Source organism: Pteronotus mesoamericanus, unplaced genomic scaffold (genome assembly GCF_021234165.1).
Source record: "Pteronotus mesoamericanus isolate MK-2021 breed Mesoamerican mustached bat unplaced genomic scaffold, CSHL_Meso_final contig_68, whole genome shotgun sequence".
Classification (NCBI taxonomy): domain Eukaryota; kingdom Metazoa; phylum Chordata; class Mammalia; order Chiroptera; family Mormoopidae; genus Pteronotus; species Pteronotus mesoamericanus.
In genome coordinates, this window is record NW_026555234.1 from 24,776,858 (window position 1) to 24,793,944 (window position 17,087).

The 17,087-nt window shown below is 38.9% G+C and overlaps 1 protein-coding gene across 5 annotated transcripts in view; it reads right to left on the reverse strand.

Moving 5' to 3' along the window:
* The window catches only part of RBM47 (RNA binding motif protein 47), a 145,765-nt gene that overhangs the window by 15,004 nt on the left and 113,674 nt on the right, over positions 1 to 17,087 (reverse strand). For all 5 annotated transcript variants that reach the window (XM_054582084.1, XM_054582083.1, XM_054582080.1 and 2 more), the window contains one exon: positions 13,668 to 13,791. The gene's annotated coding sequence lies outside the window, so the exon portion shown is untranslated. The remainder of the gene's footprint in view (positions 1 to 13,667; positions 13,792 to 17,087) is intronic.

Genomic DNA, 17,087 nt, shown 5'->3' on the forward strand with positions numbered 1-17,087 from the left:
ACATTGCTGGTGGGAATGTAAAACGGTGCACCTGCTGCAGCAAACAGTGAGGCTGTTCCTCAAAAACACAAACACAGAATTAACATGATTTACCAATTCCACTACAGGGCATATACCTGAAAGAACTGAAAACTGAGACTCAAACAGATATTTGTACACCAATGATCATAACATTATTATTTACAACAACCAAAAGGTGGAAACAAACCAAGTATCCATTGTTGCATGTGTGGGTAAACAAAATGTGGTATACATACACCATGGAATATTATCAAGCCTTAAAAAGGAAGGAAATTCTGACATATGCTACAACATGGATGAGCCATGAAGACATTATGCTAAGTGAAAAGAGCAAGACACCAAAGTACAGATACTGTATAATTGCACATACATGAAGTACCTAGGATAGTCAAATTCAGAGAGATAAAAAGTAGAATGGTGGTTGTCAGGAGTTGGGGGAAGAGACAATGGGAAATTAACGTTTACTGAGCTTGTTAAAGATGATGAGAACCATGATGTGAATGTACTTAATGCCACTGGACTGTCCACTTAAAAATAGTTAAAATGGGCCCTGGTCAATGTAAATGTGCTTGGGAGGGGATTAAAAATAAAATGATTAAAATGGTTAATTTTGTTATGTATATTTTACCACATTTTTTTTAAAAACTAAAAAAAAAAAAAAATCTCTGATTTTGCATCAGATTTTGTATCAGAGATGCAAAATGGACAAAAATAAGATTCCATAAAATTAGAATTTCATTGGAAGCCAATAAAAAATGGTACACTGAGTTAGTTTAACATAGTCAAGAAAATTTTATGGTTTACAAACTCTATTCTCCTTATCTTCATAGCTAATATAACATAGTTGAAAAATTATATGGTGTGCTGCAATGAATTTGAGCCTAAAGGCTTAGGTACATAAAAGATCATTTATTTAATGCCTTAAAAAAGGGAACTACATACAGCTAACATGACCTTTCTCTTAGAGATGTAATAGAATGTGTAACTACAATTAGACATGCTTTATACCAGGCCTTGGCCTCCTGTGGCCGTGGGCCAAATAAAGCCTGCCATTTGTTTCTATAAATAAAGTTTTGTTAGAAAACACAACCATATCCCATATGTGTGTGTGTGTGTGTGTGTGTGTGGTTTCAAAAGAGGCACAAATAGAAGAGTTTGTGTCCATTCATTCACTCATTCATTCATTCATTCAACAAGTATTTATTGAACACCTACTGTGTGCCAGATGCTGGTACACCTTGTCCTCAGGGAGTTTTACTCAGAGTTAACAGAACTAAAGAATTATGCTTCAAATATAAAAGAGTTAAGAATTTAGGCATTTTGTACTCATGCTCAATGACCAGAGGCTGCTTCAAAAGAGTACCTCAATATATTAATGATTTGCTTCTCATAAGGATAGAGCTCCTCAAGTTAAAATCCAGCCACCATCAGAATTAGGCTTCAAAAGCCCTCTTTAGAAAGGGGGATGTGTAAACACGTGTGTGTGTGTGTGTGTGTGTGGAGGGTGATTGAACAGTAGTGAGAAATAAAATAATACTATCTTTTTAATGACAATATTCTTCTTGGGATAGAGGTATAGACATAATAAACAGAGTTCATTAGTTGAAACTTGTATGTGACTAATAATTTAAAATACCTGGATAAATGGCACAGAATTACCCAATTTCATTCATTCGGCACATGACAGCTTTTAAATGGATTGGATAGTCCTTGATTTGGGCTGCCCAGCCCACTGAATAAATACAGTTTCTGGAGTCAGAGAGACCTAGTTCCAATTCTTGGTTCTTTTGCTTCCTAGCTGTGAGCCTGGGAGAGAGCCATTTAACTACTTTAAGCCTCAATATTCTCATCTTTAAAATGGTGATGAAAATAGCTAATGTTCATTGAATGCCTATTATGTGCCAGGTGGTGTGGTAAGCTCTTTATATGTATTTAACTCACTTCAATCTCATAATGTCTGTATGGCGTATCAGGATGTCTACCTTATAAAGAAACTTAGGCACAGACAGATTAAGCAGATTTTCATGAGCATCAGAGCTGGCATTTGAGCCCTCATAGTCGCTTAACTCTGTTCCAGCTGCCACTGAGTGATTCTTACCATAGGGCTGTGGTGAGGAGTAAATGAAAGGATCTGTGTAAAACTCCTAGGTAGAATCTAGCATAAAGTGCTCAAGAAATCCAACTGTGAGAAATTTGAGCTAAACTAAAAAAATTTTTAAAAAAAGATATTTGAACTTGTAAGAATCTTGCCCTTACGTAGGATTCTTCTGTTTATGGGGAAACAGGCAAGAGGTTATTTTAGTCATCTTTAAACCAGCCAGTATGAGAAGCCTACGCTGTGAGTTCTGGTATAGGCTGGTGTACCAGTCTCCCAGAGCCCCTTCACAGCAGGTGAGCTGTCTGGATGTGTGATTTCTCCTCTGGTGATGTGGCTCGGGCATCCAAGCGTGAGCCTGTTTCTCATTTAACCCTTGGCCATAGCAGTTTGCAAAGGCTCTTTCAGAATGAACCTGAAGACTTGCTGAATTGGATGTAAAAGGTCCAATCAATTATCCTTGGGGATGCCAAATCCCCTGAGGACCCTCTTAATCCACAGCCATTCTCTCTCTCTTTCCCTCTCTCTCTCTCTCTCTCTCTCTCTCTCTCACACACACACACACACACACACACACACACACACAAAATATGCTTTAACATTCATGGAAGACTGCTAGCATTAAACAAACATGGCAATATATTTGAAACAAAGCACTTATGCAGTTTGACATATAAAACAGAAAAACATATCTTTTCAAATCCAGCTTTATTATTATTGTGAACTATTTGAATTCCTTACTTAGTACTGGTTCAGAGTATCTTTCAGCAAGATTTTAACTTTGAACTAGGATGTTTTAGAGGGCAAGGGATACCATTGTACTGGGAAATATTTCTGATACCAGTCATTACCTAGAATCCAAACAGGCGTGCATTTACTCTAGAATTATCCAAACTACTAGTTAACTTTTGTTCATTTCTCGTGTGTGTGTGTGTGTGTGTGTGTGTGTGTGTGTGTGTGTTTGAGTTTGAGGTTAATACGCTATTTGGAATTCTTGGGATAGTTTTATTTGCTAACCAACGGACATGTTGCAATTTGAAGATATATTCAGTGGGGAGCGGTGTCTTCCAGCATTAGCTGGAATTTAATTCAATGGAAGGTTTTAAAATGCATCTATCCAAGAGGTAATTCTATCTCTGTTTGTGATTAGATTTCTATTTTGATGTCCCTTATTCATACCATAATTCTGTTGTCTTTCCTAATAGTCACTTCTTAGGCATGACCTGGCACACACAATGCACAGATGTAATAGAATACATACTATACTGGTTAAGAGCAAAGACTTTGGAGTCAAAGAAATATAGGTTCAAATCATGACTGCCACTTACTACCTGTGTCAAACAAGGTAAATTGCCACTTCTACATCTCGACAATGGTTCTAGTAATAGCACCCAATTCAGATTATTGGTTTCAGGGTTAACATAGATTTACCACCACAAACCGACTTGGGGGCGTGGAATTGAGGACACCAGCTCCTGCAGAAAGTTTCCAGGAGTCGGCCTCACCCTGAGCCGTTGGTTATCTTGCTGCCTTGTGCCAAGCTGCCACCACCCACTGGAGTAAACAGCAGGGAGGGCACTCCCACCAGCCGGCTGGCCCCTGGCAGTGGGACATCTCTGTTACCTCAGGGTGTGAAAGTGTAAAAAGAGTTCTGCTCAAATGGAGGCAGAATACTCGGATTTTACCCGGGGGCCCAAGCAATAAGCTGAAGATGGAAGTTCAGGATCTTCCTTCTATCTCAGCTGGCAACCTTATTGTATTTGAGGGTATGGCCCTTGAGACACACGAAAACCCTTCCATGATTTTCTTGTTTAGGTAAAATCCTGAGAGGATAAAGAGGCAGTGGAACACCGACCTTCTGGGCCATACCTTCTGTCCACTCCTGGCTCATGTGAGAAGAGTTCGTTCATATTGGGTCTTAAAGCGTGTGGATGCTGGTACAGATTTCGTTATGGCAAACCGTATCATTCAATGAATAGCTGTGTTTGATAAACAGATGCAGAGCCAAGGGGCTCACTTTTCCCAGGCATTTCTATCAACACATCCCTGAAAAGGAGGCATTTTGCTGTGGGTTTCCAGGGATAAAGTCACTCCCTCAAAAGGGGTGGAGGGTGTTGTCTATGGGTGTTTGGCAGTACACCAATACCCGTTAATAATCTGTTATTTTGTTCCCTTTAAATAAGCATTACACACTTACACTTTTTGATGGGGTAATGCTGAAAACAACAAAACCCATAAATTCGGCGCACATCTGCCTACTGGATTAACGATTTCCCAAATTCTGAACAAGCAGGAGGAGGAACTTCCAGTTTCACCCCTTATTTTAGTGCCTGTGACCTAAACCTTGGAGGATTGAGCAAGGAACAGAAAGGATGACCAGCAGACAGACACCAGAAAGGAGATGGAAGAGGAGAAGCAGCAACAGCTTGTATAATAGTAGCTTAAATTCACAGTGTTCCACAATTTATAAAATGATTTCACATATACATCTCATTTCATAATATCCCAGAATCTGAGCTGCAAGTGGACCTTGAGTATCATTTAATCCAGGGTCCCTTAATCTCATTCCCTACTGACGTTTTGGGTGTGATAACCCTATGTCGTCGGGGGCTGTCCTGTGCTCTGTAGCATTCCTGACCTCTGCCCCAGATGACAGAAGCCCCCCACCCCATTTTGATAACCAAAAATTTCTCACTGTTGAGAATCCCTGATCAAGTCTTGGAACTATAAGCAGATGATATAGTTGCACTTGGCAGATACTAAATTAAATAGTTGGAGAGGTTGTTATTTTATATATCTCCACCCCCAGCATGGGCTCAATGTCTCGATCTGGCTCTTATTGTCAAGGCCACCAAGATGGAGAAATGTGCAACTTTTCAAAGTCTTGGTAGGTCCTTTTCAAAGGTCCAAGGCAGTGTCTCTATGATACCAAACTACTCATTTAATTTGGTTGAAAATCTACCAACTTAAAATTTCAAACCAAATGACTACCACCATAAAGCTCTATCAGACTGATTCTGGTGCCAAACTGATTTGTCATCACAGAAAAACTGACACACCTGGGTCACACAAACACCACTTTGGAAACCAGGCCAAGGATCTGCCAAGCTGCAGAAATGCCTCATTTAAAATCAGACCCCTATGCTTTTTGGACACATGAAAACTCTGACAGTCTGGTTTTAAAGTCTTGGACTTTGCTCACATGTCATTGCTGGTTTCTTCAATAATGTGAAAAACCTTGTTTAGGATTCAGAGGGGGTTTTTTTGTTGTTTTTTTTTTTTAAAGATAAACTATGAATAATCACTAAAAATGTGCCCCTGGAACACAGTCAATTCACTGGTACTAAAGCCAACCTCCCCACCCCTTAGGCAAAATGGTCTGATAAGACAAACAGTATTTGTATATACATCATTCACTCATTCATTCAAACCCTGACTGAACATTTGCAGTATGCCAGGCCATGCCAGGGGCTTGGGGCTACAATGGTGACTACTACCCAGTCCTTGGGGTGGATGAAGGAGGGAGAAGGAGACAGAGCAGAGGGACCCCCAGAGAGGAAGCTTCATAAGGTTACTCAGCCCTAAGAGGCACCATGTGTTCTTTCAACGAACACTTTACTGAGTGCCAAAGCTACAACAGTGGCTTAGTAAAGTGTACAAGCAACAATGGACCATGGGTCAAAACAGAACCCAAGGAGTGGCTCAGCTATAAATAGGTGGACAAGGACTGAACATCAGCAATGAGCCTAGTTTTACTGTTTAGAGATCGAAAATCTGCAAGAGTAGAGCTCTCCTTAGCCTCCCACACTTCAGAACTCGTTAAGTTATATGTCACATTATTGCAAATACAATACATAAGCAATGATGCTGTAATAGAGTGAATTAATTAAATCATGGAAATGAAAATCCATTTTATAGCGCATCTTCATGAGCCAGACACTTTGCTGACTGCCATCGTTTAGTACAGTGAGGTGACTTGAGAGGACACTATTCATGGCATGTCCCGTGTTTCTGGAAAAGTGACTGTAAGGCTGTGCTTCACTCACATGCCAAGAAGAAAGTGGCTCTAAGGGTACAGATGAGTAAAATGTAATTCCCCCAGTGGGAAAGAGATGGACTAGAAATAATTTCTCAAAGAGTTTCCTTAATGTACAGTCTAAAAACTTGGGTTAATGATAGCTACCACTTTTGAGCACTTATTATATGTATAAAAACCCTAAGGAAGTTACTTGATTTTTATGACATCGCTATGAGTTTCAAATGTGGATTCTAGAGTGGAGGATAAGCAAACTATAGCCCGTGGGCCAAATTTGACCCTTTGGCTGTTCTTACAAAGTTTTATCAGAACACAGCCATGATCCTTTGGTTGCATATTGTCTATGGCTGCTTTCGTGCTACAACAGCACAGTTGAGTTGATACAGCAGAGAGCATATGGCCTGCAAAACCTAAAATATTTTCTGCCTGGGATAGATGGATGAATGAATGAATGAATGAATGAACAAACGAACCAATGAATGAGGACTGTCTTTCATAAGAAACATGGGAGGACAAAATTAAAAAATAATTTTATCATACACACACACACACACACACACACCAGTAAAATATACCAGTAAATTGCTTTGAAAATTTTTTTTATGTATCTATTTATATTTAAGTTTTGTGGCTTACTTGCACCCAGAACTGGGTACAAACAGTCATACCAAGTATTGTCCAGCAGTGTATCTGTATGACCAAAAAGGACCCATTAAAGAATGGACAGGCCAGCACTGGCATGGGAGCTGGCGTTCCTAACACATAGCTCAGGCACCAGCAGGGCCAAGGGGGAAAGCCACACCAGCATTGACGGACTACAGGGAATTCAAAGGTTAGCCTCCTTGGGGCCTCCTTGGTGAAGCAGGCACTGGTCAGACAGCTGGAGAACTCTGTGACTTTTTTGCCTTAGTTGACATGCTGAGCTTTTGCTACACTGCCTCAAGGGTTTCATACAGATTTTATGTCACAAGGAACTAGGCACAAGATGGTGTCTGACCAAAGGCAGCTTCCAAAGGCCCTTTTACGTGCAGGTACTTTGAGAAGCTGGGTATTACAGTGCTTGAACTGCGCAGGCACATTGGGAAGGATGCTTATGTCCCTGGTATTTCTCTTCCCCTGGACAGTCAGTTCTCTGCCAGCGGCGGCGGGTCTTGATGAGTTGCAAAGTAGATCAGAAATTAATCTGATACTAACAATACAACACGGAAGTTCACAAATGTCTCTCTATGAATCCAAGGTTCTCAATCTAATAATGTCACTCACGTATCTCTTGTTCCACTTTCTACACAAGAGTGCCTCACAGGGAAGCAACTTCTTGTTGCAGAGGGAAAAAGATCGGGAAGCAGCACACCTTTTAGTGGAAAAAGGCATTACCACTTGTCATTCTTCCTCCTTATTCGTGTTTCCCCCCCCTTTTCTTTTTCTTAATTATTTTTTCTCCTTCTCATCTTAAATTCTCATTTAATGACTTTGGTTAATAAGTACCCCAGAGTAATACATAGGAATAGAGCAATGCTACTTTCTGACTGGCTGTTTGCTTTAATCATTGTTTAAATAACACACACACACACACACACACACACACACACACACTCCCACACAGTTTTTAACAGGTATTCACCACTTGAACAAAACGCAGTAATATATGGTTTAAAACTAGGGATGGGAAAAGAGTTTGTCAATTATAAATCACTTAAGTGCTAAAATTATAATTTTTCTGAGGTAGAATTTGCAGGTATTTGGAAAAGACAAAGTTATCCTGTTCTGAGGAAAGATATTTACTTTAAAAAGAAGAAAGGGAAGGAGAGGGAGGGAAAACAGTTTTCCCAGTCTCTATAATTTAACAGTTAAACTGAGTTGAAAATTTACATAAAAGTTGCATAGAAAGCAGAACCAGATTAATAAAAGAAGCTCATAAATGTAGACTTAAATTTTAAGAATGGAAAAGAACAGAGCATTTGGAATGAAACTTTTAAGTGTCAGGAAGCTAATGGTTTTTCAGGTATATTAAACTCCTGAGACTAGTGTTGGAATTTAATTGCCTTTCACGTCTTATGTACTCTACTTTCATTGTGTGCACTTGAGTTAATATATCAGTTGAAAACCTAACATACCAGTAAAAATGTCTCTGATTTGTGCTAGTCATTTATTCCCAGTCTCATAGAGAAATATTGGATATTTCTTGAGTTAATAAAGTGTGAAATGACTTTAATGCTTCAAGGGAAATAGAGTATACAATATCAGTCTTGCAAAATGTTTTTATAAAGTATGATTTATCTTATCCCACCTGCATCAGAAAATTTAATTGGCTTAGTTATTTCTCCTATCTCAAATCCCCTTATATGGCAAAGAGAAAATGAGGACCTACAGCAGCAAACAAGAGTTTCTCTCTCATAAACCTGTCCTCCTGAAAACCAAGAGGGGGTGGATTGGGTCACAGCTCCTCACAGGTCCTGAAGCCAGAGTCTTAGTAGATTTAACACTAATTTGGGATTTGGACATCCAATTGTTAATACCATGTTCTAATGCTGAGAACCTAATTCATGTGGAGAATCCTGCAGCTCTGAGTCATATTCATGGGGGCTCTTATCTCCAAACCCGTCAGCGAGCAGCCCACCAGGCACCGGCGCAGACATTCGGCCCTGGCGATCCTGGGAGGCCGCCGACAGCCTGGGAGTTCCTTCCTACTTCTCAAGATTCTGCAAGCGAAGGCTTGGCAGACCTACCCATTCTACACTGTCCACAGTAAAACAGAGCCAGGATAACTATTTTAGAAAAACTGTTTGAAAACACAACTGTGGCACATCTAGCTTTGTTTCTCGAAAGCAGCATGGAATCTATTTTTGTACAAAAACAAATAAATATTGACTGTAGCCCATAATTCACAGCTACGTTCAGTGTAGAGTGTCCTCTCTCTTTTCCTCTGCTGCTAAACAGGTATACATTATTATCACATACCCTTTTTTCTTTTTAGCCTAAACTGCTATCTACCTCTGTTGTTCTTTTGTTGAACATACTTTGGCAACCCTTGGAACGCGAGAAACTAATCCCCTAAAATTTTAAGGAATTAATATCCAGAATGTGTAAGAAACTCCTGCAATGCAACAACCAAAGAAATCAACCAATATAAAAACGGGCAAAAAGCTGAATAGGCAACTCTCTAAAGATGATACCCAAATAGCCAACCAGCATATGAAAAGATGCTCAACATCACTAATCATCTGGGAAACACAAATCAAAATCACAATGTTAAACCACTTCATATCTATTAGGATGGCCAGTATTAAAGAAAGAAAGAAAGAAGAAAAGAGAGAGGGAGGGAGGGAGGGAGGGAGGGAGGGAGGAAGGAAGGAAGGAAGGAAGGAAGGAAGGAAGGGAGGGAGGGAGGGAGGGAGGGAGGGAGGAAGGAAGGAAGGAAGGGAGGGAGGGAGGGAGGGAGGGAGGGAGGAAAAAAAATAAGAAAGACAAGTGCTGGCTGGGATGTAGAGAAATTGGAACCCTTGTGCATTGTTCATGGGAATGTAAAATGGTGCAACTGCTGGGGAAAACAGTACAGTGGTTTCTTAAAAACTTAAACACAGAATTAACACATGATCCACCAATTCCACTGCAGAGCATATATTCCAAAGACTTGAAAGCAGGGATTCAGTTATTTGTACACCCATGATCATAGCATTATTATCCACATAGCCAATGTGAAAATAACCCAAATGTCCATCAATACATGAATATATAGACAAAACATGGTATATATGCACAATAAAATAGTATTTCACCTTAAAAAGGAAGAAAATTCTTACACATGTTACAACATGGATGAACCATGAAGACATTAAGCTAGGCGAAAAAAGCCAGACCCAAGAGGATAAATATTGTATAATTGCACTTATATGAGATAACTGGAACAGTCAAATTCATAGAGACAGGAAGGAGAAAGGTGGTTGCCAGGAGCTGTGGGGAGGGAAGATTGGAGAGTTACCGTTTAATGGGTACAGAGTTTCCATTTGGAAAGATAAAAAAGTTCTGGAGATGGATGGTGGTATTTGCACAACAATGTGAATATATATAATGCCGATGAACTATACACCTAGAAATGGTTAAAATGGTAAATACTATGTTTTACATATATTACCATAATAAAAAGAGTATCATGAAAAAAGGTTATTTTATGAAATGCAGAATAAAAAGAAATGCAGATTTTTATGAGAAAATGGGAAAATGATCAGAAAAATGAAGTTCTAGGTTATACAGTTTTTTCTTCATGTTTGCAATTCAAATTGCAAAGAGAACACAAAAATTATCAATATATTAGCAAGTGAGACTTTTTATCTGTGAGAAATGTTGTCAAAAAAGTGTGCTGTTTCAAGATTAAGATTAGAGCTATTTGGGGGAACTATTAATTTCTTCATACTTTTAGAGTTTTGGAAGTTATCCCAACATAAATGTAAATATATACTTTTTAACATACAAAGCAAGCTGATATTACAAACTTTCAAAAAGTCTGAGTAGAGAGGAATCCAAAAAATATTTACGAAGTATCTACTCTATGTTAATATGCAAGGGACAATCTACCTCAGAGAGAAAGATCAGATGGCAGGTGGCAGACTTTCTTGCTAAAGTTTGGCCCAATCTCCCTGAATTGCTCAGTACAGCTCAGTAGTGTAGTCACACAATTTTTACATTTCTGGCAGGTGTAGGTGTAGGTGGTAATCGTGAAAGCAAGCTAAGTATTTGTGAACTTATTAACCCCTTAAACTTGTTTGGCGTGTTCCAAAACTTGAAAATCTGATTAAAAAAAACAAAAGTGAACAGCGCAAGTGTAGACCTCTAGGGTGTTTGTGTTTGGGGAGGCAACAGGTACCAGGATGAGGATGGAGAGTAGACAGAACAATTCTATAGAATCAATTGCCTTTAAAATTCTAGTCATGATTCTATAAACCCTTCTGTGAAGCCACTGACCACTCCTTTGCTTTAGGGGTCCTTGGCCTTTGGTAGTTTATCAGTTATTTAAGAATTATAGATGTGAAAACTAAAGAAAAACTTAAAGGCCATCTTGAAGGATTTTCCTATTAGCTTAATTTTATGTTTAAAAATTATCAACTTGAAAATTTTTCTTAGTATCGAAGGCAGGGAAATGTTTCTCTCCTAAAGAAATCAATGTGCTTTCATTACTGGATAATGGAAGTGATACAACACATCATGTTCACAGTTAAATTTAGATATCTACATAATGAGCTTTATTGTTGTTTTCACTACCATGTATACTCACATCATTTTTCTTTTAATCTAATTTAATTTTTGATTTTAGAGTGAGAGGAAGGGAGGAAGAAAGAAAGAGAAACATCGATTGATTGCCTTCTGTACATGCCCTGACTGAGGACTGAACCCACAACCCAGGCATGTGCCCTGGGAATGGAACAGATGACCTTTTGCTTTGAGGGATAACTCCCAACCAACTGAGCCACACCAGCCAGAGGCTGTACTAACATCTTTTTACTAAAAACAACTTACAATACTTTCTAGATATAGAGAAACTGAGCCTCTCACTTTAAAGAAGAAACACACCTTGGAAGATTAATTGACCTACCCAAGGTTAAGTGTTTTTAAGTTTGTCGTTTGGACTCCCAACGGAATTAAGCTTCTCACAAACAATGAAAGGAATGTTTTTTTTTTGTTCTCCTGAAGCACATAGTACTGAAATAAACAAAAGCAGTGATAATAAATACCTAGTGAATGAATGCAAGCCTCATAAATGCTTTTCCCCATAACAGATCCAAGAGATTGATGTTGATGCACAATTTTGTTCGAATGACACTATCTTCTACTTTAGAGGCCTGGCATTGATTAAGGCTGGAGTAGGCCAGGGGGAGGGAACAGGCTTTTATTTCCTGAGCTTCTGTAGAAATACTTGTGGTTTTAAACCTTTTTAAAGTGATAGAACTTAATCATAACGCGCATGCAGTAAAATAAACATTGTCATATGTAAAGGGAGAACAAGTATAATTTGGTACATTTCTGGAAGACAGTTTGAATATCAAGATCTTTACATTGTTCACTAAAAATAGTTCGTTTTCATTAGCCCAATGATTCCACTTAGGGAATTTACCCCAAGAAAATAATAAGACCCTGGCTGGGTAGCTCAGTTAGAGCATCAAGGTTGAGGGTTAAATTCCTGGTCAGGGCACATACAAGAAACAACTAATAAATATATATATAAATGGAACAACAAACCAATGTTTCTCTTTCTCTCTCAAAAGAAATAATAATAAAAAAAAGAAAATAATCAGAAACACAAGTAAAATTTATAGTCAAATATGTTCACTACAGTGGTATTTATAATTTAATTAATATAATAGTATACATTTATATTCAGTGTAACAAACAATGTTCAACAGTATGGAGACAGCTAAGTAAATTACACATAGTTTTGGGCTAGAATATTAATTTCATGTTCTCAACTATGTTAACCTTGTTAAATCACATTTTAGAACGTATATGAAATATTTTTAAAAATAAAAAAAGAATAAATATACCATAATGTTAATTGTGGTTTCTTTGGAATGTGGAATTATATGTAATTTTATATTTTTTCCTTAATTTCCAGGATTCTTTTAATAAATACGCTTTCATAAAAAGAAAAATATATCGTTTTTTAAAAATTGGCTCTCCAAGCCCCTGAATTCAGCAGACTATGTCCAGATCCCAGCCTAGAGGATATGAAAAGAAGGGATTTCGGGGGTAGTTAGGGGTGAGTTGATGGGACACATCCGTGTCACCAGGACCCCTGTGACATGCGAGGATCGACTGCCTCCACCTGTCAGATCTACGTGAGGGCTGCGGCTGCGACTTGGGAGGCCTGCCGTGCAAGGTTCCAGGTGCAGCGGATACAAGTCACCTCTTTCTTTAATGCTTCCTGTCCCCACCACAGCGTACTTAAAATTACCACCCGCAGAATAATGATGCCTTCTATCTGTAAAGAATTATATAGCCGTCAAAGTGTATTTACATATGTTGTAATTCACTGTATTGCCATGAGTTAGAGTCTGACATGACAATTACTTTTACCTCATACGACAGGCAAGGGAACAAATTAGAAGAGACATGAGGGCTGTTCAAGAACATACAAGTATCTTCTGTAGCTGGCAAAAGGCGCTTCCTTGTGCCCAACCCTTTCAAAAGACAATGCTGATTGAAATGTCCTTGACCACTTTTGGGGGTATGTAAAAGACAAATTATAAGCAATACGTATTATTCCTCATCTCTTAACTCCTAAGATGCTCACACATGCACAGCATATGGCAGCAGTAATTTTTCCTCTTGAGCCACAAACATGTTAACTAAATAAGAAATAAGAATTTATATTGTGGGTTCGAAGTGACTTATTTTATATAACCACTCATGTTGCCACATAATGACACACCAGGTGCACATTGTCTAAACAGCAGATATCTTGGTTGATAGGAATGAAATTTAAATTGCCCTTAAGAAGAAAAGGACTCCAGCTTGTGTACTCACCCAAAACCACCAATTTGATTTTTCTGGTCCTTTACAGGATGTGAAACAAGAATATGCAGGGCTATTCAGGCAGCTTGCTTGGGGTTTCTTGGTGCAATTTGGGGAGTACCCTTTGAGGCAAATCCTATGGGGGGGGAAAAAAAGGTAAAAATTTTTTCTATTTCAATATAATTTTCATACACGCATTACAAACTTGGGGCCATTTTCTTTAAAAAAAAAAAAGGACTATCATTACTCTATCATATTCTCTACAAACTAAGAAATGCAACCTTTTTTCTTCTTCCTATTTTGGAACAGTAATAAGAAAATGACCATTTTCTTCCATTTCTTGTAGGTTTCCTTCTGCCTTCTTTAGAGCACCCATGACATCAAGATAAACAATACAATGTTGAGGAAGGAATACAGATATAGCTCATATTTTGTGCATATAGGCCCTTAAAGGATGAAGTGGTTCCCTTTGCAGGGAGGGTAAAATCTAGGTGCCCCTCCCCATGTGGGGGCTTACAGCACACATCACTGATAGGCCATCACACTCCTTCCTGCTGAATCCAGAGAGGGTCGCAAACACCACTGAAGCAGGAACCACCACCCACTCCCCACTGATTCGAGTTGCTATGAAAGTGACTTGATACTGTGCCCTCAAGTGTGTAATTAAGACTCTACTGAGAATGTTCTTTGCATGGAGAGTCCTACAAAAACAGGATATGGGGCCTTAGGATAAAGGGCCTTTAAAGTCATGATACAGAATATATTCAGATCTAGGAGAATTAAGTTTAAGGTAAGGGTATTTCAGATGAGACATTAAAAGACATCTAAGCACAAAACTTCTACCTTTATTTCACAGCTGGATACACAACCTGCCCAACTTTAAGAATGTTCTCTCCCAGCTACTGAGAGGCCTCACTGAGCCATTCAATGTGGCACCGGGGCTGCGGCACCAGGCTGGGGGCTAGAAGGTTAGTTTTTAACACTTTTTTCCCCCTCAACTTTATTAAGGAATAAGTAATTGACAAATATAATTGTATAGATTTAAAATGCAGAGCATGATGGTTTGATAGGTGAGCTTTAATTCTAGCTCAGCAGTGCCTTTTTCTTTCTCAGGCCAATCATTTCACCCATTTGAGCCAAAACCCACTCCACAGAAGAAAATAAGGAACTAGATAACCAGTAGCTTTCAAAGTGGTTTCAACTTTTGTTTTGCTTCTTTTTTTTTTTAGGTGTAGCACCCTTTCTTCCACCAAAAATTTACACAGGTGCAGAAACAAAACCAATAAAACAGGAGCTGGCTGCCGTGGAGGCGGGGATGATATGTGGAGGGGCCTCCAGCCCAACACAGATTCTGCTCCGTCATCCACTGGGGCCCTGTGGGGCCCCCATAGGACCTTGAGGACTATGGAGAGCACAGTTGGGAACCTGTTAATTAAATGGCTTCTGAAGTCAGTTACAGCCCCCAAAGTATTCTTCTGTAACTATCTTTATATTGCACTGACTGGCAAAGCATTCAAAGGGATCCATAGCCTTACGGGAATACACTCAATAACACTAAACCAGGAGCTGCTCTTCATCCTTATTATTAATGATTTACTGGGGGGAGGGGGGGAAGCACCACACCCTCACATAAATCACAGAATAACAGCTGTTAAACTCTTTACTGCTTAAAGTAGATAATCCGCACCCAAGTCTGTGATGCTAATTTCCTAAATGCTGCATCCTGGAAGATACCTAATGATCAACATCACAGTGTTTGATAAGTAAAAATAAACGCACAAATTACAAGCTGTGCCCTAAAATTAATCCTACCCTGTTGAGGCAACAGAATAAAATTTAGACTCCCACATTTACTAGCTAAGTGAATCCAGACAAATTTATTCAACTTTTCTGAGTCTCTGTTTCCACATCCATAACCTGGAGATAATTCCTTGCAGAACCGTACGGAGAACAGAGAAAATACTTACAAAGCACCACTCCCGGCATGTGTTATTTGTACAGAATTGTGTTTTCTCTCTTGGTGTAATGGCAAGATTTCCCCCTTTAAAAACGAGTATTATGGTAATGGACATGTAAACTCCATGAACTGAATGCAAATTATTAACATATACATCAAATTTCAGGTTTTATATAGTTTTGTATTCTATCTTTATGAAGGAGAGAAGGGTTGCTGATGTGCATCTCATGGCTATATAAGAAAGTAAATTTCCCTACAATGAGATACTTAGGTTCAACTGTTTCCACAATGACTCCAAATACATTTCATAAAAATTTTAATACGGTTTTGTCATTAAAATCTTCAAACAAAACCCACATGGCACTTTTGTCCCATGGCTTTGCACTCCTCCTGACGCATTCTCAGGCATTCCATGGAACCCACTTTGAGAGGTCGAGCTCTATCCAAATCTTTGATTTTACCGTGGAGGAAACTGTTTACCAAAGGTCACATAACTTGGTATATTAATAAGAAAATGGTTTCCAGGCATTAATTGGGTTAATTAATTCACTCCAATTCCCTTACTCATTCTGTAAAACAGGTATGCATACTGCTCACTGTATCATGGATTCTTTTTGTGTTTTTTTTTAAAGATTTTATTTATTTATTTATTTATTTATTTTTAGAGAAGGGAAGGGAAGGAGAAAGAGAGGGAGAGAAACATCAATGTGTGGTTGCATCTTGCACACCCTCTGCTGGGGACCTGGCCTGCAACCCAGGCATGTGCCTTACACTGGGAATCGAACTGGCGATTCTTTGGTTTGCAGGCTGGCGCTCAATCCACTGAGCCACACAAGCCGGCTATCTTTATGGAATCTTTATGAAAACCAAATGGGGAAAACAGTGAAAGGAAAAGCTGTTCTGAGCAGAATGCTTGTTTTTATTTTGGAGGGTGGGGGGCATGTTAATCTTTAGAGTTGATTATGAATCCCTCTTTAGCAAATGATTGTTGGGCTTAAGACACCTGTGGCATCATCTTAATTTGCCTACACCGATATTTTACCTTCTCTCCTCATACCATATGTGTTTTGAAAGTTGTTTCAAATCCATGTTTTGGAATGAGGCAGGGTATAAATAAATACATGAAATTAATAAATGCATCTTTTTCCAAAAAAATGCTCCAGCTTAGTATCAAGTTCCATGTCACATTGTGCTTGCTTCTCAACTTTCAGTCAAAAACCTAGGCTAAAACTGACTTTCTCATCCCTACCTTCCACCACCAAGGAATGGGAATTCTGTTTCTTAAAAGCAAACCCTTTCTTATGAGAAATCAATGGCCCACACCCAGGGATGCTGGTACATGGGCCTAAATGCCATGTGCACCATCTGACCATGGGTATGTCATTTAACTGAAGCTGATAGTAACACCTTGCATAAGAGCTGTTCTGAGATAAAATAATATACCACAGTGGAGTGCATCCTGTAAACTGCCAACC